General features: G+C 36.0%; 1 long non-coding RNA gene across 1 annotated transcript; it reads left to right on the top strand.

Annotated features, from left to right (window-relative positions):
• The first annotated feature begins 29 nt into the window (after window positions 1-29).
• Window positions 30-1,139, top strand: LOC130985781 (uncharacterized). The gene is made up of 2 exons (XR_009089081.1): window positions 30-288; window positions 882-1,139. It is a non-coding gene; the product is annotated as an uncharacterized LOC130985781 (long non-coding RNA).
• The last annotated feature ends 22,257 nt before the right edge of the window (window positions 1,140-23,396 follow it).

The following is a 23,396-nucleotide window of genomic DNA, read 5'->3' as shown; positions in this document are numbered from 1 at the left end:
ATTTATGATTTAATTGGTTTTATTTATAATTCCAATTATTAAAAAAAGATGAGTAAGAATATTGTTGGTGTTCTTAACTCAAGAGAAATGTTTTCAATTATTTATTCATTAAATTTTGAAAACCCGGCTAAGTGAATCATAGAATATTAAGCACTACACCATGACTTAAGATTAGAATTCAAGGAGACCTATTGAGAATAGATTTCTTGTAGGCTTTGAGCATCAGGAGGATTAGCACTGCTATTCCGATTCAGAGATAAGGTTAAACGACAGGCTTTGCCTAGACAGGTGGGCTTATTTTTCAAATGTATGATTTAGCTATTGAGCTTAAATATTCGTGTAATATAAACTGTTTATCCAATAAAATATTTTTGTGCACTCTACCATGTTTAAGGCTCGTACAGTTAATCAATTGAGGTTCTCTTATGACCTAACACGTTGTTTGAGAATTGTGTACACTTGTTAGCTGACTCGGTGGGTTGATCTCCATCGGGCACTAACCAGAGGCGTTATAAGGGTGCTTGACGGGATGTGTTCCGGAGCATAGAAATGATAGGCCTGTCTGGATTAATTTCCGAGGTTTATTATACTTGGCTGGGTTACGCCCTCAGTTCAAGTCAGCGGGAGACAGAGATCCGTCGGTGGCTAGAGGTCCGGGATCACAGCGAGTAACAGAATGGAGTGTGCAAACGCGCGCAAAATAATTAAGTATATATATATGAAAATGTTTTAACATGCATAGAAGTTATTTCTCTTTAAAACCTTCTATGTCATGTCAGTAATATTGGATAAACTGTTCTTCAGATTATGAAATGCTTTAAAAGTTGCAGCCCACTAAGTACATTAGTACTTAGCCCAAAATTACTTTCAAATGTTTTCAGGTTAATGGCTGGTGATGACGGGGCAGAGCTGAGGATAGAGTTCAACTCCTTATTTTAATTTCCGCTGCAGAACTAGCCAGTATCTGTCTTTTGTTCCTTAACTTAAGACCTATTATGTTGTGATTCTAAAAACAATATCTTTTGTTGAACCTAGACTATTAACTCTCAAATATTTTGATCAGTGATTGTTGGTTATCTGAAGCATGACACTAAACTTGTGATCCTGAAGTTGTTATAATTGTTGATTGATTTGTATCACTTGAATACCTGTCTTTCTTCATTCAAAGGGCATTGCCCAACATTTTATTCTATTATCTGAATTTCACAAGGTTCTTCCCTTGTTCATTTATATGATTTTAGTCGTACCCCAGTTATAGTTTATTCCTTCAAGAATTGGGATGTGACACCAGGCAAGCAAAAATATGGAGAAGAATTAAAACTAGACTCAAACTGATCATAAGGAATGCAATTTCATTAATTAAATCTATACAATTAATCTATTAATCCAAATTACCAGTTTAATATTCAGTCCCGATGAGAGATCACATAAATAATCACACACTCTTTGCTAATCGATAAAACAATTATCTTTGCTAGGTCTTAAACTGAATAACTATACATGCAATTATTGACTATATAATCTACAAGATAAACTAATTTAATATTTCTGTAGATTTTATCAAAGTACGAGCAAGTATCATATTTCACAAGATAAACTAATTTAAACAAAAAACAACTATCAAACACCCAATTCCCAACAAAATTGATATCAATAGAACATTAAAAACTATTTAAAAAAAAAGTGAGTGTTATCACATAATTATTGAGATTTTATCATATTATTTATTTACCTAAAAAATGTGAAAAGATCAATTAAATCGTGATCGTATAATTTAAAATAATCTATAATATATAATTGATCTTAATTATGACTCTACTGTAAAATTCTCAACCGAAGCTAGCCCTTAATATTAATATACAAAAAAAGTTTAAGATCATAATCCTCAATCATAACTTCTCACATAAAATGTATCCAAATCCATAACTAGATAGATTTCAATTTCACAAAAAGTTAGAGGACATTAATTTCATATTTGATCACATTATCATAGTATTCATAATTATAGTATTTAAAAATTATTAATTTATAATATTGACATTAATTTATAATATTAATTGAGTTACCTATATTTTAGTAAATTAAAGGTGATTCTACATAAAATTATTATTTCATTATCTTATGAAAATCGGTAATTTTTTAGATCGACTAAAGTAAGGAACAGAGAAATTTACTATTATATAAATTTTATTAATCTATTAAATATTATTAAATATCTCTATTCCTCTCCAAATTTCTGGCTCTTTTATTTTCATTCATCAATGGGACGAGGCATTTATTTTTACTCCAAATATTTTATCTTCAAGTACTAGGCATCCCATAATATCATTCCTTCAAGTGTTCCAAATAATTGGAGCCTTAAACAAACACAATATAATTGTATACTGATTTAACTTTTAATAAATTTATATATGCAGAATTGGCATTGTTTTTTAATTTTCTCTTTACCTCGTTTAGTATAACATTTAATAATTGTGCTTTTGATTTTCTTTTTACCCGTGCGTACTGTTTCGAATGTCAGAGGTTGTAACTTACCTTCCTTCTTTACATATTTTGTTCAAATACTGGATCTAATTTATAATAATAATTCATTTCATCCCAATTTTTAGTATCATATTTTATTTTTTACCGTTTCGAATTTTGATATCAATTTTTACTTTTAATAAAAAAATAGGTGGGACCATTATTCAACTTTAATTATTTAACACTGACATAAAAGATGAGACATTTCTTCTTCTCACAACTCATTCAACTACTTTAATAAAACACATGTCACTCTCAAATTGATACTAAAAGTTATGACGAATGGAACATTTGATTAACTCATTAATATAATATAAAATTTTATAATATAATACTCCCTCCGTCCATGAAAGAACTTTCTAAGAGGGAGTGGCACGGGTTTTAAGAAAAAATATTGTTGAGTGTATTGAGAGTAGATAAAAGGTAGTTGATGTATTGAGAGTAGTGAAAAGGTGTTATAATTAATATTGAGAGTTGTGAAAAGTGAAAAGTGAAAAGTGAAAAGTGAAAAGTGAAAAGTAAGAAGATTATAAGTGGTGGGGTATAGTCCAAAAATAGGTATGAAGTTCTTTTGTGGACGTCCCAAAAATGAAAGATAGAAAGTTCTTTCGTGAGCGGAGGGAGTATATATCTTATATCTAAAAAACTTAAATTTCTAAACTAATATGACAACAAAATGCAAAAATATTTCTTTTTTTTAAATGCAAAAATATACTTATATAATTAAAAAAGTCACTCACTGCACGTAGGGGGGACCTTTGCACCATATAAAAATGAGAGATATCTACACCGCATGCAGGCGGGACCATTACATCACACAAAAATTAAAAAAATTACACTGTTGCACGCAGACAAGATTGAACGTAAGATCTCTAACAAAAGAGGTCTTTAGGTGTCTCGCCCTCAAATTTGTCACTTGAACTAACTAGGTGCCCTCCTTAACAAAAAGTTGACAATATATTAATACAAAGACATTTAATTATTTTGTACTTATGTAGCATATTTCTTGTGTGATTTGAATTTTCAATTTAAAAGTCGCCTTTCAATATGCGTATAAGGTAGCAGAGTTAGATTTTCAATTTAATGGAGTCTAATTTTTTTTAAAATAAAATTAATAGTGATTAAAAAACTAATGATTTAAATTAAATTAAATTAAATTAAGAATAAATAATACTAATCATTAACACAATTATATGCTATTTAAATTACAAAAAATACTTTTCAAATTGGCTTTCAAGTCATATAAAGCAACTTCAAAAAATTAAGACGGAAAAAACTTTCGCAAAAACGAAATAACTTTCAATATCAAATTCAATGAAGTTTGAAAATCAAATAACAAAAACAATTTCGTTTAATCGGGTCAATACATCATTTTCAGGTTAGTCCTATAGAGCTCAGACTATTTTTGTGTCAACCATATCAGGTTGTCAGGCTATTCGGTTATGGCCCATTCAGGTTGAAATTTTATCGGATTAAAAATTTTCAGTCATGACTCTCTCAAAATATCGATCTATTCAGAACAACTCGTGAATGTCGAGGTGGATTAACATCCCTAAGTAGCCTTTTATATCATTTATAGTAATTCATATCTCAACCTAATCTACATTAGTGATGGCAGCACAAGTTCATGGATCTTATATATATGAGTTGGTTATAATGAAAACTGCAATTTAAATGAGAATTGGGAACATTGCACTAGTGTGTAAAGTTGCTGTATTTGTTGTACAATTAATTACATTTGGGAAAAAATGTAAAAAAAAAAAATCGCTCCCTCCAGGATTCGAGTCCTGATGTGCATTTATCCATCAAAATGATACATCTACCGTTGGTATTCATGATCCAAGGATTGGAGATGGTTCTCCGTTCTCAATTTAAATATCGGTTATCTCTCTCTCTCTCTCTCTCTCTATATATATATATATATATATATATATATATATATATATATATATATATATGCGCGCATATTATTAAATTGAAGTTTTATTAAAAAGATAAAGGAAAAACCAGTGAAAGCACAAGTACGCAAACAAGGGGCCCGAGGCTCGAGAAGGAGCTCGTCAAAAGAAAGAAAAAAACAAAAAAAGGAAACGCAGAAAGCCTAAAACTTCAGCGTACAGAAACTCAATCTCAAGAATGATCCATGTTGTTGCAGAAGTCGTCCATCTCCATTTCATCCGACCAACGTCCTTTGGAGATATTATTCATAACACAGATACTAGCACTTCTGCTTTTATCGATAACAAACTCCCTCGGCTTATAACTCATTTCCTCCGCATGACGGAGTCGATTCTTTATGCTATCTTCCAAAGGTTGTGGGACGCGCGTGCGTTCCATACCCTTTGGAGGACGTCCCCGTCGTTTAGGCGGTGCTTGATCAACAAGTAATTGTATTCCCTGGCTAACCTGCTCCTCTAACCGATTAATACGACTTGCAAAATCTGGAGTAGGAGAGTCTTTAACATTCTTCCCAGACGGGGTCTCCATCTCAAGATCCTCGTCCACCTCCTCGTCACTATTAGCTGGCTGAATAATCTGCTTCAAAACAGCCGTATTCGGCCCGTAAACTGTATGGTCAGCCATTTCGCTTGATTGTTCCGCCGTCACCAAAGGGGCAAAGGAATTCCCAGACTTCTGCTCTACCGTGGTCTGCTCCACTTGAGCACGCTCCGTCAGAGCAGACTTCACCTCAACAGCTTTAACAGATGTAACTTGTAAATGATCCGAGGAGTCATTATTATCTACCGCTTCCAAAGCCTCAGTGTTATGCAACACCGAAGCTTGTACCACCGCCTTCCCGATAGCGTGCCATTCCGGTCCGTTGTCCCTATTTTCCACCTCATCTGTTGTCTTTCCCTGTGATTTGTCACCATTGCGACATTTCTCCATCGAATGGCCCGTAATCTTGCATCGATGACAAAAAATAGGTATATATTCATAACTGAACTCCACCAAAAACTCGTGGTCCCCTCCATCAATATTAAGCGTCATCGGCAAAATATGTGCCAAATCAATTTCAACCAACATACGCACAAAGTGTCCTACATCTTCAGTCATAGAATTTCCATCAATTTTCAACGGCTGTCCAAGCCAACTTCCAATACCCGAAATAATTTCAGGATGCCAAAACTCCACAGGCAAATGATAAATCCGAATCCACACCTGAGCGAGAGAAGAAGATTCCTTGTAGGGATTAAAGAAACGTACCCAATCACGTAACCGAAGCGATCCAACAGATAAATTCCATAAAAGATTAGCTTTGGCAGTGGCTTTATCCTCTTGCGACTGAAATCTAAGAGTATAGTAACCCTTTTCCATCGGCATCAAGTGCCAGGGAGAAGAAATTTTCCAAAGCGATTGAAGTTCCGCCTTTAACTCACGAGATTGCCTCGGCTTATCGCCTTTATTTAACAAAAGTCTGCCTATAAGAGCATGCTTAAACTTCTTCAATTGAGAATCCTGAATATCACGTGGTATAACAAGAGTACCTTGATCACCATGCCTAACCGGACGTAGGGCACGAAAATTATGCGCTGGTAAATCCGGCTGTCGAACCGTTTGAGGGGCAGTAATCCGAGCGTATGAAACGTTCTGTTGTTCAGTCGAATTCAAAGAAACAGGTGCAGCAGGGACATTCACCGTGCTCCTGAGATTAACTTGAAAGTTTTGCTTAGAAACCCCATTCGAGGGTTTGAAATGATGTTCAAAATTTGCAGAAACCGAGGGGAGATTGAGGGCCCCTCTGTCTGATGTCGGAGGGAAAGCAATCGGCGCAGCAACGGCGCTTGAGTCTTCAGCCTCACGCAGAGCAGCAGGGTGAGGGAACTTCTGGGGAGAAAGAACAGTCTGGGGACGCTGCTGGGGAGACGCGCCCGATGTTCGTGGAGAAACATTGCCGGAGACCTCTGCCGTTGAAACCATCGGAAACTGCTGGGGAGAGGCACCCGACGTTCGTGGAGAGTTGCTGGAGACCTCCGCCGTCAAAACCATCTGAAGAGGGTTGAGCAAGCCGGCGAAGACGGCGTCACGGAGAGGCCGGAAAGCGGCGTTGCCAAGAGCTCAATCCATCGAGCTGCTGACCGTCAACCTCAGGCAGCAGCTGTGGCGGCAGGTGGCGTTTCAGGGGCAGAGGTCGCGGTTGCCGGACTTCCAGCTGGTGACGGCGGCGGCGGCTCCGAGCGAGACGGACTGCTGGAGGTCAGATCCGTCAACCTCAGGCGAAGCAGCAACAGTTCCAGACGGTGGCGGCTTAACTGGGCAACTGCCGGCGGAGCAGTTGGTGGCGCGACGCCGGCAACGAGACTACGGGTTCCGAGGCTGGATGGAAGAAATCTGAGGAAGGCGGCGGATTAGATCTCTTCTTCAGCGACAGCAGCGGCGGAGCTTCTTCTGCGGCGGCGGCGGGAGCTGACCTTCTCCAGTGGCGTCAGGGAGACGTCGGAGGCGGAGGGGTCGAACGCCGGGTGGCGGTGGGGACGGCCCGGTGGCCGGTTACTGGGAACCGGAGGACGTGAAGGTCAAAGCCCGTGGGCTGCGCCTACTATGAGCTCTCGTCAATCATATATGCGCGCGTATCATCCTCTTGTATAATTTTTTTTTCAAAGTAATATGCCATATGCATCAGCTACCGCGTCCAAAGACTCATCAAGTCACTCATATATTTGGAAGTCTTAGCGAAACAAAAATTTTATTTACATAATTAAAGGGTAATCCTATTTGGATCAAATCGATTCGGATTAATGAAGATAAAATAGTCATAATATTAAACAATGAAAATGTGTTTTATCTTAAATAACCTTAGTAAAAATTTGAATTAAGTTCATAACCTTAGTAATATATATATATATATATATATATATATATATATATATTAAATTAAGTTCATAATTTGAATTCTATATATTACAATTATTTAAATAATTTAACATATTTCTAAAAATAGAATGAAAAAAATAAATATTTTAATTAAAATAGATTACCATTTTTTCAAAATAAAAATATGCAATTAATGATCATTTTTAAAGAAAATTTAATAATGAATTATTATTCAATTAATAAATATATATAAATATAAATATAACCAGTCAAAATTCTTATTAAAAATAAAAACACCTCTTAGAATATAAAATAGAAATCATTTTTAGTCCTTAGATCATCAAGATTTACGATTGATTCATCACCTTATTAGATGAATTTATGGTCTCGAGTTCGAATCTTATATGTAGCAAAAAACTTATTTTTTGTAATTCATACAATTAGATTAACAGTGACATGAGAAATTTGTGCATGCTACATGGTCCTTTGTAAATCCCTTTCTTATCCTTACTGTATCCTTCTATATATAGGTTGATCATTGTAATTGTAAATGTTACGCGATAAAAATTTTATAAAATAATAATTTCTTCTTCATTTGCTCTCAAGAATTCCACTCAAGTTCATCACACGGGTCTATTATTTTCATTGATTTATGAGTATTGAGATTAGATGTTGGTAGTCGATTATATTGAAAATTTAATATTTATTGCGTTTAATTTGGATCAAATTGATCCAAATAGCATGACTGTAACGGCTCGATTTCAAATTTGACGATTATCCCCACAAATCAACACGAGTCTTTTATAGTGTGATTTGTCCTCACTCGTACGCTCACAATAAAACGTTTCAGGGGATCATTCATCCTGGAATTGTATCAAGCCAAGCACGTTTAACTTTGGAGTTTCTTCCATGTGGTCACCAGTAAAAAGAATGCATCTTATTAATATGAGTAGCATCTGTGAAATCATTTAAGCACTCATCGAATATATATGCAGTCTCATATATACATGCATATTCTCATAATCCCTTTCTTTCTGGTATATTTTGGTTCGTCTATATACCTCCCCGCTTCGAAGTACTTATAATTAAGAGCTACTCTTTATCCGTGTCTTGTGCACCGACGATCACTCTTTACTTTTGCCACGTGCGTCACAATCACCCAATTAAAAATATACACTAACACATGTATCAGACTAGCTTATATTTTACCTCCCTTCTAGTATTTGGAGGCAACACCCTAGTCTAGCCAAAACCTTTTAGTCATAGTAAATTCTAGCCATACAAATAAAAATATGGAAATAATAGCATTTCTGACTAAAATACCCTTTTAGTGTGTAACAATATAAAATATACTATTACACACTTTTAGAAATGAAAAAAGTGTGTAATAGTGTATTTTACACTGTTACACACTTTTTCGCAATCACACTTTTACATTATTACACACTTTTGTGAAAAAGTGTGTAACAGTGTAAAATACACTGTTACACACTTTTCGCAGTTACACACTTTATATTATTACACACTTTGCGAAAAAGTGTGTAACAGTATTAAGGGTATAATTGTACATTTACGTTAGAAAATGCTAGTTTTTCCATATTTTTATTTGGGTGGACATTTTTTCCTTTTCTTATAAAAGAACGGCTAATTGAGCCCATTAACTCTAGTAATTTGTATACAAGAGTTTTACTTCATATATAAATGATAATTATACATAATTGAAAACGTTTGCAAAATATATATATTTGGCATGTAAAATATCTACATAAATCATTCATTATCATAAATTGATAGATTGGCTATTGTGCGACGGGCGACAATAAATTACATAAAAATATAAATTTCATAGAATCTTAGTCGGTACGATCTTAATTAATAATCATTAATAATGCATGTACATAGGGAGCATATTAAATAATGTCATGTACGTATATAATAAGATTATAACAGCGGCGGAGTAACCCTTATTTATTAGCATCTTTAAATAATATGGTCCCATCATAGTTAACTTTGCTTTGAGCCAACAAGGTCCCCAATCGTTGTAGATGGGATGTAAGACTTTAGAGAAACTCCATCATAATTATTAATGGTACTCTGTATTTTCATGTGCAGGTAATTCTTATGATAATCTCAAATTATTTTATTTCAATAAATATACATGTCTACATCGACCTGTCAAGATTGAGAACTAGTGGCTAACTTTACATTTAGGCAAAATACATTTTTTGTCCTTGGAACCATTTTTTTGGTTTTGTTTGGTCAAGTCCTTACATATTATAACTTTTGGGTTTTATTAATATATTATCCTCAGAATATTATTTAATTTTATCAATTTTTTTACTTTTACTATAGTAGTAATAGATTTTTGTTTATCAAATCTAACAAATAAAATTAATCTGGAAAAATATGTGATTTACGAAAACATTATCAATGACTCCCACTATCTCATAAGAATGTATCATTTGGGTATGATACACGTTATAAAAAATGTTTGTTTAATAATACTTTGAGTGAAGAAAGAAATTCATTATTTTTTTTAAAAAAGTAATAATATGTAGTAGATAATGTGTGAGATCGTATCCTAAAATAAATATAATGCATTTTTATGAGACAAAGATAAAAATGAAAAAAGTGATAGATTTGATGAGGCGGAGAGGATATGATGACAAATTACATATTGATCCTCGATCGAACTTTGAACTATAGCGTGCCGCAATTTAAGCTGGATTTTTTTTTTGATCAATTTGTAAAAATGCCCACATCCTTATAAAAATTTGTAAAACTGCCCACTTTTATAAACAAAAGTGGGCAGTTTTACAAGTTTTTATAAGAAGTGAGCATTTTTATATATTAACACTTTTTTTTTCATCTGTAATACTAAAATTAATTGATGGAAGTTTTTTGAATACGTGTACCCAAACAATCTCATTTGTGTAAATAATTAAATAAATTGCGGATCCATGTCTGCTCGTAATGGAGCGTCGTAAAAACTTTATGCTCAAGTTATTCATTTTTGGTGTTTAATGTTAAACGTTAAATCTTGTGTTATGGTATATATTATCTTACTAAATAAATGCATCACCTGCATTTAAATTTTAGAGCGAGTGAATTCTTTTTAGTGCATTAAATTTAACTGTGAATTTAATAATTTTAACAACGAATAAATTATTTTAAGATTTTCATGAAAAATACAATTTTTCAATAAAAACACACCGTGTGTATACATATATCAGTTCAAGTGATAACTACATTTTTCGTGAGAACGTGAGAATCATTATAATTAATGCATCAATTATAAAAATTAATGTATTCATCACTAAAATTATAATATGCTCGAAAAAAAAATCATTCCCTCCAAAATTTGAACCCAAATAATACATCTAGATCTTGATAATCGAATAACTGAAAATGATTCTCTATCCTATATTTTATTTAGTGGTTCGTACTTGAACCTCTCCATATATATATGGAGATTTGAACTCGGATCATGAATTCATTCAACAAGGTGATGAATCAATAGTTGATTTTGATGATCTCTGGACTGAAAAATAGTTCCAATTTTATATTTTAAGATGTGTTTTTATTTTAAATCACCCCTATATAAACACTTATTAACATACAAAATACGAACTAGCTAAAATATATGAATTTTGTGTGAAACACGTATGAATTTGTGCGCACTTTCTCATCAGGACACATTTTAGAATATAAAATAGGAACCATTTTCAGCTCTTAGATCATCAAGATTTACGGTTGATTCATCACGTTGTTGGATGAATTCATAGTCTTGAGTTCGAATCCAATAGATAGCAAAAAATTAAGTTTCGCAATTTATACATTTATATAGCCAATTCATACATGCCAATGAGGCCTTGCTCTAGTGGCAAAGTCGAGGCACCCAAAGACTCTCATTTGTGAGAGGTCTTGGTTTCAATCCCACCTACGTGCGGAGATGTTTTCTCACCTTGGGGTGGTGATAGGGCTGGTAAACCGATCGGTTCGGTTACCGAACTGATGTATCGGTTAACCAGAGTCGGTTAAGGGTCATTTCCCTAATCGGTTATTGGACCGATTAACCGGACCGGTTAACCGGACAAATTGATAAATCGTCGGTTAACCGGTTAACGAATTAACCGATTTTTTATTAAAAAAAATTCAAATTTGTAGAATGTGTGCAATAGGATTTGAACTCTTGACCTTTGAAAGAAATAATAAGGTCTTATCCGCTACACTAATTCATAACTTGTGATAATTTAGAACAAAAAAAAATTTATAGACACTTGAAATAATAATTTATTATTTAAATTAAAATATTAAAATATAAATTAATTAATTTAATCGGTTTAACCGGTTAACTGACCAGTTAAACCGATTAATCGGTTAGTGATGAATACACTAACCGATAACTGAACCAAACCGGTAAAAACCGATTATCGGTTAATCCAAAACCGATTTTTCCGGTTCGGTTACGGTTAAAACTGATCAATCGGAACCGTTTTACCACCCCTAGGTGGAGATGTATTCCCGCCAAATTTCTAAAATTTGTGCTCCAAATCACACAATAATAGTGAATTCATACATGTTTTTATAAAGAATTCATACATTTACATACGATTTCTCTAAGATTAAATCTCAACCATTAGATTATGGGTATATCGATGATGTAGATCTATTTCTATTTTATACTCTCAGGGCATGGCTGGTATGCAGGAATGGAATGAGAATAGAATGGTGATTCCTGCGCTCATTCTCAATCCTATGGCTGGTACGGTTTTTATAATGAGAATCGTCATTCCCGATGGAATGCCTATTCCCATGCATATGGGATTAGCCATTCCTCCCCTCCCTCATGGTATTATGTATTTTCACAGATAATTTACACTTCCAATACTTTTGCTGTTTTGGATAATTTAGTATTTCAAGAAGGGGTTGCGGAAGATGTGGATAATGAGGATGTCTCTGAACACTCGGTTGGTGATGATAGGGCGGACCCGTCGGTTGGCAATGACATGGCGGACCCATCGGTTGAGGAGATTGTTCCGGTGAGAAATGACACTACTTGTCCAACCCGACAATCGACAGATACTACTATTGTTTCTGATACACAGATTGATTTTGTCTCCCCGATGCATTATAGCAATACAGATATTGTGACGCCAGGAAAGGCGACGATGGAGGATCCCCCATAACTCGCGGCCGAGGGCGTCCGAAAGGGGCTACCAAGAAGAGGAGGGTTTCTGATTCCTCTATCAAGCACCGGCTCCGGCGTATAATCAAGAATGGTATGTCTTCGAATTTCCACCAAGCATTCCCACGGATATGAAATTACTCTATAATAAAAGTTTATTTTTTTAATTAAATCATAATAATAATAATTTCAAAAATAATAATATAATATAATTCAATTAATAATAATAATAAATAAATAATAAATAATAATAGTAAAAATAATAAAATAATAATAATAATGATATTAATAATAACAGTAAATGAAAGTAATAATAATAATAATAATAATAATAATAATAATAATAATAATAATTAATAATTAATAATTAATAATAACAATAAATGAAAGTAATAATAATAATAATAATAATTATTATTATTATTATTATTATTATTATTATTATTATTATTATTATTATTATTGTGTTAATTTTATTTCATTCCTATCCATTCATTCCTTGTAAATACCAACCATAGGAATCTTATATTTCATTCCATTCCATTATCATTGTCATTCAATTCCAAAATCCATTCCATTCCTACATATCAGCCATCACCTTTCGTGAGAACCACAATTTTCATGAGAACATGAGAATTATTAAAATTACTGCATCTACTATACAAATTAATGCATCAGCTATTAAATTTACAGCAATCGAAAAAAAATATTTTTTTTGCTCCCTTTAGGATTCGATCCCAAGTTCTACATTCATCCACCAAGATGATGCAACCACCATAGATCGTGATGATCGAATGGCTTAAAATGGTTCTCTGTTTTTATTTTATTTTGTGGTTCTTATTTGAACCTCTCATTTTTTATATATATATATATATATATATATATATATATATATATATTATATGTATATGCGTGTGTGTGTGTAGGGGGACTAATATGAAAAAAAACCTCTTAAAATATAATATAAGAATCATTTTCAACCCTTACATCATCAAGATATACGGTCGATTCATCATTTTGTTGGATGAATTCAAGGTCATGAGTTCAAATCTCATAGGTAGTGAAAAAATTATTTTTCGCAATTCATACATTTATATAGTGAATTCATACGTGTTCTACATATAATTGATACATTTTTCGTATAATATAATTTAAGAGTTGTTTTTAACCTAGCCTCCCCCCTATATATATTAGGATGAGATTATGTAGATCTCACTCTCATTATAGTATATAGGTCCAAATTTGGATCATACTACAATTTAACTATGTGGCTCGCTAGGAGCGTGACACGTGGCAAATGCCTTACAAGAAAAAATACACATGGGTAAAATAAGAATAATTTTTTTGAAAAATATATAAATAAATAAATAAAATAATAATTATTTTTGTCAAAATTATACATATAATTGAACACAAATATGCATATATATATATATATATATATAGGGAGAGGTTCAGGAAAGAACCATAAATAAAAGAAGACCGGAGAACCATTTTCAGCCATTCGATCATCAAGATCTACGGTGGATGCATCATCTTGTTGGATGAATGCAGATCCTGGGTTCGAATCCTGAAGGGAGCATTTATTTTTATTTTTTTTGAGTGCATTAATTTTAACATCGGATGCATTAATTTTTACAGTGAATGCATTAGATTTGATGGTTCTCTCGTTCTCACAAATAATGTAGTTCTCTCTAGAACCACACCCTATATATATATATATATAATTTCGTTATTAATCAGTATGTACTGCATTGTTCATCAGTATATATTGCCTTGTTCAACAGTATATATGTCTTATTCATTGAAAAGTAGGGGTCTCAGTGTCTCACGAAAAATAAGGGTCTCATTGGAGCGCACTCGTATATATATATATATATATATATATATATATATATATAGGGAGAGGTTCAAGAAAGAACCATAAATAAAAGAAAAGACCGGAGAACCATTTTCAGCCATTCGATCATCAAGATCTACGGTGGATGCATCATCTTGTTGGATGAATGCAGATCCTGGGTTCGAATCCTGAAGGGAGCATTTTTTTTTTATTTTTTTAGTGCATTAATTTTTACATCGAATGCATTAATTTTTACAGTGGATGCATTAAATTTGATGGTTCTCCCGTTCTCACAAATAATGTAGTTCTCTCTAGAACCACACCCTATATATATATATATATATATATATATATATATATATATATATGGATAGGTTCAAGAAAGAACCATTAAATAAAATAAGAACGGAGAACCATTTTCAGATATTCTATCATCAAGATCCACGGTGGATGCATCATCTTGTTGGATGAATGCAGATCCTGAGTTCGAATCCTGGAGGGAGCAATTTTTTTATTTTTATTTTTTTAAGTGCATTAATTTTAACAGCGAATGCATTAAATTTTACAGTTGATGCATTAGATTTGATGGTTCTCACGTTCTCACAAATAATGTAGTTTTCTCTAGAACCACACCCTATATATAGTGGATGACTAAAATAAGTACACTTCTTAAAATATAAAATAAGAATAATTTTCAGCCCTTAGATCATCAAGATCTACGGTTGATTCATCATCCTGTTGGATGAATTCATGGTCCTGAGTTCGAATTCCAAAGGTAGCAATTTTTTTTTCTTCACAATTCATACCTTTATACAGCGAATTCATACGTGTTCTACATAAAATTCATACATTTTTCCTAGTTCTTATTTCTTATGTTAAGAAGTGCTCTCACGGTAGCCCTCCCATATATATATATATATATATATATATATATATATATATATATGGGGTGTGGTTCTAGAGAGAACTACATTATTTGTGAGAACGTGAGAACCATCAAATTTAATGCATCCACTGTAAAAATTAATGCATTCGCTGTTAAAATTAATGCACTCAAAAAAAAAAAAAAATTGCTCCCTTCAGGATTCGAACTCATGATCTGCATTCATCCAACAAGATGATACATCTATCGTAGATCTTGATAATCGAATGGTTGAAAATGGTTCTCCGTTCTTTTTTTATTTATGGTTCTTTCTTGAACCTCTCCCTATATATATATATATATATATATATATATATATATATATATATATAGGAAGAGGTTCTAATAAAAACCTCTGTTAAAATGAGAACTAGGAACATAATCTTGATCTTTTAAATATTAGATCTAATGGTTAGGATTTAGTCAACAAAAGAAACTGTGCATCTATTATATTTTACTGTGCACTTAAAAAATATGCAATTTATGCAATTAAAACCAACAATGCTAAATACTCAAGCAAATCGAAATTGTGCATCTATGCAATTGAAATTGTGCATCTATGCAATCGAAATTGTGCATTTGTTGTTTAATCTCAACCCTCTATTTTATTTAAATCAGTGGCTTTAAATTGGTTCCTAGTTTTCATATTAAGAGAGGTTTCTATGTTAACCCTACCCTATATATATATATATATGTATATATATATATATATGTATGTATGTAATGAATCAAATGAGAATGGATAAGTATGATGAGAAATGCGTATACATGAATAAATTATTGAAATTCATGCACCTGAGACAAACAAATTCATGAAATTCACGAGCAAAACATTCAACTAATATTGTCGTTCATACCATGTTCGTGGATTTCATGGATTTATTCATCGATTTAATAGGTTTATTCATGTTTAATTCTCTATGAATTCCAATCTTATTTATTGCATGTGTGCATGCATGAGGTATATTCAGGGGTGTTTATTTTGTATGATTGATAAAATGCATGATTGAATAATTTTTTTCCTGATCAAGAGTAGGATTTCTTCAATATATCCCACCCTTTCAGTGAGACAGGAATCAAGTAAAACTAACTTAAATGATAAAAATAATCAAGGGCATTGAGATATATCAAAGTTTCAATCCATCAAAATAAAATGATTAGCCTTACTATTTTTATATATCAAGGTTAATCATTCAAAGTGAATTAACATCCTATAGTGTATAGAAGTATATACTAGTATTTAGTAGATTTGTTGGGGAATCCTCGGAGAAAATCGTAGTTCTCTTGGATTTCTATGTATCGTGTTGTGAAGGAATTTATCTCATCGAGCAAGTAGTTATCATTTTCCCAGATTTGAAACTAGGATGAAATTGTCAGTAAAAGGTGGTTGTTAACCCCTAACAAAATCAGATGACATACCATCAATATCAATATATATATATTGATGGTATGTTATCACATGCGTTTCTGCGCTTAACTCTTGTAGATCGACCAATCAATCTGTTTCCGTCTTGATATGTGAAATTCATTACTAATTGACAACATGTGAAAAAGTGTGGGAAATTAACAAACTCAATTTGTGCTTGACTAGCCCAATTAATTAGATGCGCTCGTATTAAAATAGCACGAATATTAATAACAGCTAAATTTAATTAAATTCATTAAACTATAGTGTCAAATCTCAAATGCAATCCTAATGACTCGATCTTCCCGTCCCGAGCATGTCTTTCATTCAATTTGGGGTGTCATAATCGAAAAGCGTCAAAATCAAAAAAGAGGCAAAATTTAAAGTGCCCTTTCTCTTATGAATAATTTGAAAAATGCCACCCTTATCATGCAAAGCACTACATGCCCTAAATAAGTGAAGAACCGAAAATGCCCTTTGAATGTGATGGATGTGCATTGTTTTCCGCAAAAGTACTTACACATCTATGACAAAAGTTGTTAAAGTGTAAGAAAAACATCAATTCAACAATTTAAACATTGAAATCGGTCAAATATGTGTTGGAACATGTGAAATACTGACAGAGAAGTTAATATTTATTTATTTTTGAATTAAAATCGAAGGTTTTACAAGTAAATCGTAGGCTAATTAATCAATGGAAAATAAATACTAAAAATTAACACAATCGATATTAGCACTCAAAACACACATTGGAAAAAAAAAACAAGCGTCCGACCGGGAAAAACAAGTGTCCGACCGGACACAAGTTTTCACCGGGCGGACACATATATGTTCCGGTCGGATAGATGTTTTTTTGGTTCCTATGTGTGTTTTGAGTGCTAATATGGATTGTGTTAATTTTTTGTATTTATATTCCATCGATTAATTAGCCTTCAATTAAGGGACATAATTTTTTTTTTTTAAATTGATGATAAACGACAAATATGATGTGAAATAGCTTTGTCAGTAAAGTATTCATGTCAAACACTCTAATTTCATTGAAATTCACCTGAAATGAAGGAATCTTTGTTTATATATGAGTGAATTCTCTCATTCTCTCATCCTCTCATCCGAACACTCAAAGTGAAAAAACACTCAAACTCATTAGAAATTCTAATATTTTCCAAGTGGTGAAGCTATTATTTGTGAATTCTCTCATCCGAACGTTTAAAGGTATGTCATTTTACGTTTGAAATGTAATTTAAGTTGGTTATTGTTTATTTTCAATGTTTTGTTTGATCCTATATGCTTATGTGAATTATTAGCATATTATAGCATACTATGATTTAAAGCCACGTTTGAAGGAAATACATGTGAATTAGAGCAAATTCTATCATGTTTTAAAGTATTAATTAGTAATTATTAGTTGCATTTTAGTTCTATACATATATATTGCTACATAACTCATGTTATTATGCTCGAAAATTATGTATCCGCCCGGACAAGTGTCCTTGAAAATGTGTCCGGCCGTGTGTAATTGTATATCATGTAATACACGGCCGGACACATTTCCTCGGCTACTTCCCCGGGCGGATAGATGTTTTGCGAGTGTATTAACATGTTATATGTTGTATTTTAACATTGTATTCCATTTACATCATATATTTATTTATTTATTATTTTTTCTGTAGATGAATGAATATGGGAGATACTTTGTGGTTAATTATGGAGGTGCCTTCAATGGTTATGAGTACATCGGCGGCTCTTCTAAGAATTTGCATATTTTCGGAGACACAATGGCCAGTACGGTGTACATGATAAATTACCTGATGATGGAGAATTCATTGAGCACTAATTACAGCTTGTATTATTTGACGAAGAGATTAAATGGCAGGGTATACAGTAAAAATATTCTTGCCGATGACAATGATTTGCTTCAGTTGCTGGCGTCGCAGCCACATTTTCCTGAGATTTATGTTGTTGAAGACGATTACAGTGGAGGAGTGTATGTTCCTTCGTTCGATCTCCCTCAATCTTCCGGGTATGGAGGTGAATCCAGTGCAACATTCGAAGGTGGGGACGGATTGGAAGCAATCCAAAGATATGCTTATTTAGACCTATCAGCCGGAGATTCACCGGCGCAACAAAGTGTTGAACCGTCGGTCACTTGGGGTAATGATCAGTCAACGGGTTGGCCTTCATGGGATGAGCCAAATCCGTACCAGTACGATCGCCTAATAACTGATCGTTGTTGGGGTCCAGCTGATGATCAATATACGTACGAGCCTCAGTTCGTGGAGGATGCTGGTAATGTAGATGAAGATTATGTTCCATCGTCTGAAGCCGAGACTGATACAAGCGCTTCTGAAGACTTGTCGGAGCCAGAGAACGTGAGAAGGGCGGGGATTGAATATGCAGGTTGGCAGAATTTGCAGATCGACGAGGATGATGACGAACAGGTTCCTGGAGCAGATGAACTAACTAATTGGTTAGTTCCGGTTATCCCGTTGGACGCCGCAGCGGCAGTTGTGGATATTGAAGATTATCAGCTATTGCCTCGGGAGTTGTCAAAGAATATGTATTTCAATAGCAAAGATGATCTGATCGTTGCAATCGGTCTGTGGAACATGAAGCAGGGCAAGGAATTTTTTGTCAGCAAATCAGACAGCAGACGAGTCTACGTCAAATGCAAGCATTCAGATACGTGCCCCTTCAAGCTCCATGCATCGTCACAAGATGGAGTCATTTGGGGAGTGTATAAGTTCACCAATGAGCACTCATGCGACGGTGAGCTAGGGCGCGTAGCGCGAATAAAGGCCCCCGCAAAAGTCGTCGCAGCATATTTAGCACAGAAGATACACGACGATTGCGAGATCTTGAAGCCGAAGGCCATCCAGCTGGAGCTGCGACGTGAGTTTGGCGTACAGATCAAGTACGATGTTGCATTGCGAGCCCGTAATCGAGCCACTGAGATGGTTTATGGTCGACATGATCAGTCCTTCGAGATGCTGCCCAAGTACTTATACATGTTGAGACAATCCAATCCCGGTTCGAGGGTGGAGTGGGAAGTTGACGATGATGGCCGATTCAAACACTTATTTGTTGCTCTTGCAGCTTCGGCTACCCCTTTCATGTTCAGCTTACGGCCAGTGATTGTCGTCGATGGCACACACTTGAAGGGCAAGAATAGGGGTATTTTGTTTGTTGCAGTGACGAAGGACGGCAACGAGAGTTTGTTCCCACTCGCGTATGGTGTTGGCCCGAAAGAAAACGATGAATCGTGGAGTTATTTCATGTCACGCATTCGACGTGTTTATGGCCAAGCCGATCCACTTTTGATTGTCTCTGATCAGCATATCTCCATTGCCAATGCTATCAGGAATGAGTTACCAAATGCAACCCACGGCCTATGCTACTACCATTTGCAAAATAACCTGAAGCATTACGGTAAGGCTGTGGTCGAGGTGTATCGACAAGCTGCATTTGCGTACGAGAAGTCCGACTTCAATAGGGCTATGAACGCCCTGAAGGTTATGAAGAGAGCCGCGTACGATAAACTAATGGGGATTGGGCCGGAGAAGTGGGCTCGTTCGATGTGTCCTATGCCTGTGCGACGCTACAGTTTTATGACATCAAATGCTGCTGAAGCTTTTAATTCCAGATTGTTGTGGGCAAGAAGACTTCCTATATGCTCGATGTTAGAGGCAATCAGAATTGTTATTGAGAAATGGTTCAGCGAGCGACTAAGGGCTGCACAACAAATCGAGCAAGGCTTGACTGTTGAGGCTGGTAAAAGGGTAGCTATTGAAGTCCAAAAAAGTCGTCGATACACTGCACAAAGGTTGAGTGGCATGAAGTATAAGGTGCAAACTGCTGACAGAAGCTTCAAGGTGGATCTAGAGAAGAAAAAATGCGAATGTCGAGTATTTCAGCTAGACCAACTGCCCTGTTCTCATTCAATCGCTGCAATAAGGTACGATCATGAAATATGTTCTAATGTTCGTTATATTGATTACTATCGGAGTTTGTTTGTTTTTATAGTGAAGCCGGTGATACGATCGCGGAGTATGTAGACTCGTACTACACGAATGACTTTCTTATCGATACTTACTCTCGCGAAGTTAATAATCTCCCGCCGAGACGCCAGTGGTTGGTTCCCGAGCACATCGCGGAGCAGGTTGTATTACCTCTGATTGTAAAAGGTCAAGCGGGGCGCCCAAAAGAAGGTAGACATCGAGGCGGTGGTGAAGGCACCAGCACACAAGCCGATGAGTCTTCTAGTATCAGGCGTCGTAAACCAAAGAAGTGCAGCATCTGCCATGAAGAAGGACACAGCAAGAGAACGTGCGCTGGCAGGGCGACTGAGCCCAGGGAGTAGTGGGATCCATTTGTGTGCTGTAACAGTTAATGATATTGATTGAATTATCTTAATATTCGATAAGCTGGAATGATTTACAGGAAATAATGCTCGTTGAATAACCAAATAGAAGCATCCATTAATGTAACAATATACAAAACTATGCAAAACCAAGTCTATTGATATGATGTGTCCTAGTTTCACACAACGAAAATATAGATCTAGCAATCTTGGCCCTGTATGCCGCCACGTTGTGGTTACCCCACTCAATGGATGGAGAGCCAGATATCAGTCGTTCAGCATACATGCAGACGAAAGGCCCGCAGCTGACAGAGTCCTGCTGGTGAAACTGAACCTCCGCTGGAGCAAACACTGCCGTCATAAGTGGCCACTTGCTCTTTGCCACTGTCGCATCAATGGATGTGTCGTCTAGCCACCTCGACACCTGAAGGACAGCTGGCAACAATCTCAGTAAAGGTAATAAATCACCAACTCGATCATTCTGTTGTCGAGGTGTTAGCTTGTGGAAACCTGGGTCATAGACCTCGCATACGGCGTCTCCTAACCGAATCCGACATAGGATAAAATGGTGGCCAATTATGACTGGCATGAGAACCTATGACAAACCACAATGAATTGATAAGAAACAACGATAAATCACAAATGACAAGTAACAATAATTGTTTAACTGATAACCTGTGCGGCATCCATCCATCCTATATGACCAGGAGGAAGTTCATGGCCCTTAAGTGATTTTCCACGTACTTGGCAGACCCACTCTATAGCAGGCTGCCAATCATCAGCCAGTGCTGTACTAGTCAATACATGAAACTCCTTGGGGCCGAACTCACTTCCTGCCCACTTATCCAATAGAGCGTCAAACTCTTTCTTGAGGTATATCTACAGATCAAATAAGTAATTAATAATTTATATCCGCACCAATGAAAACATATAAATAATGAAAGTTTACTTACAAACCAATCCGTGTCTACTATGATTGTGTTATTCATATCTACGTCATCCAGTAAATCCAGGGAACCTCGAAGTCTATTTCTCAAGGTCAAGAAATACAAGTCAATATCCTGCAACAATGTTAAAATCAATAAGTTAGTAGACAGTAATTTAACAATGTTAAAATCAATAGAAGTGATTTACCCCAGTTGTGAATTCCTGGCTGACATTATCCACCCGCGCGAAGTCGTCGTACTCCCGCAAACCACCACTTGCCTTGACATAAATCTCACGACCCCTACCCTCTCGACACCTAGCCATCCACTTCTCATAATGGTCACTGCAGGTTTGTGTCACTGGACGTGGCATTTGGCTATTAACCCAAGGCGATCTCTGAAAGTTAGACGGCCGCCTCACCCTCTGACTGCGACGCGGGAGCTCTGCTGGCGGCTGCTCTGGGTGCTGCAGCAGCAGTACCTGTGGCTGCTCTGCCTGTGGCTCAGGCTCCTCCGTCTGAGCCTGCCCTGCCGAACTGGACTGTCCCCACTCATGTGGTGCAATAGAAGTGAGCGGTTCAGCAAAGAATATCGGGGTCTCTGTGCTATACTGCGGCTTCAGGAATGGGGAAGACCAATGAGGGTAGACCTGGGTCGACCAGTCAAAAGTCTGCGCTGCCGGTGTGTAGTCGCCCTGAACAGACTGATTCATGGCCCGCCACTGCTCGTTGTAATCCGGGGTCTCTGCTGGGCGGGAATGGGCATAATCTGAAGGGCGTGATGGGTAGGCCTGGGTCTCTGAATGGCGTGGTTCCTCATCGCGGGGGTCGTCGTCGCAGGGACGTGAAACGCTTGGCCCTGAAGCGTCGGGCCCTGAAGCACTGGGTGGCGGAGACCGTGGCTGTGGAGGAGACCGTGGCTGTGGAGGATCAGGGGACCGTCGCTGGTCATCATCATCAGGGGAGTCGGGCACTCGGAAATGTTTGCTCTTCTTGCACCTATCCTTTTTACCCTTGCTCTTCAGTTTCTCCACGAATTTGCCGAAGGCCTTCTTAATCTCCTGACGGATCGTCTTCTTCACCCACTTACGATCCACCTCACCCTCGCTGGGACTGGATACAGTCCGAGATCCGCTCGACGATGAAGAAGTATGCGGCGCTGGGCGCTTGCCCGGATCTACTGAATGACGAGCCGGCTCGTGGGGTCGAGCATCCCTCACAGGGCCCCGGACACTGTGACTGCGAGTCGTACGAGGCTGTCTAGGTACATCCTCCTCGTCCCCGCGCTCCTCCACAACACGGGCTCCGGTGCCCTGTGGAAATTGGACACCCCGAGCTAATGGGTTGTCGGGGGAGCTGAAGCTCACCGAGAGTTCGCCCGGTGTCAGCGCTGATATGAAGTAGTGACTCTCCAGATCGTC

The sequence above is a fragment of the Salvia miltiorrhiza genome, chromosome 5 (genome assembly GCF_028751815.1).
Source record: "Salvia miltiorrhiza cultivar Shanhuang (shh) chromosome 5, IMPLAD_Smil_shh, whole genome shotgun sequence".
NCBI lineage: Eukaryota > Viridiplantae > Streptophyta > Magnoliopsida > Lamiales > Lamiaceae > Salvia > Salvia miltiorrhiza.
The sequence above is the reverse complement of the archived record's forward strand: the minus strand, read 5'-3'. Positions and strand labels throughout refer to the sequence as shown.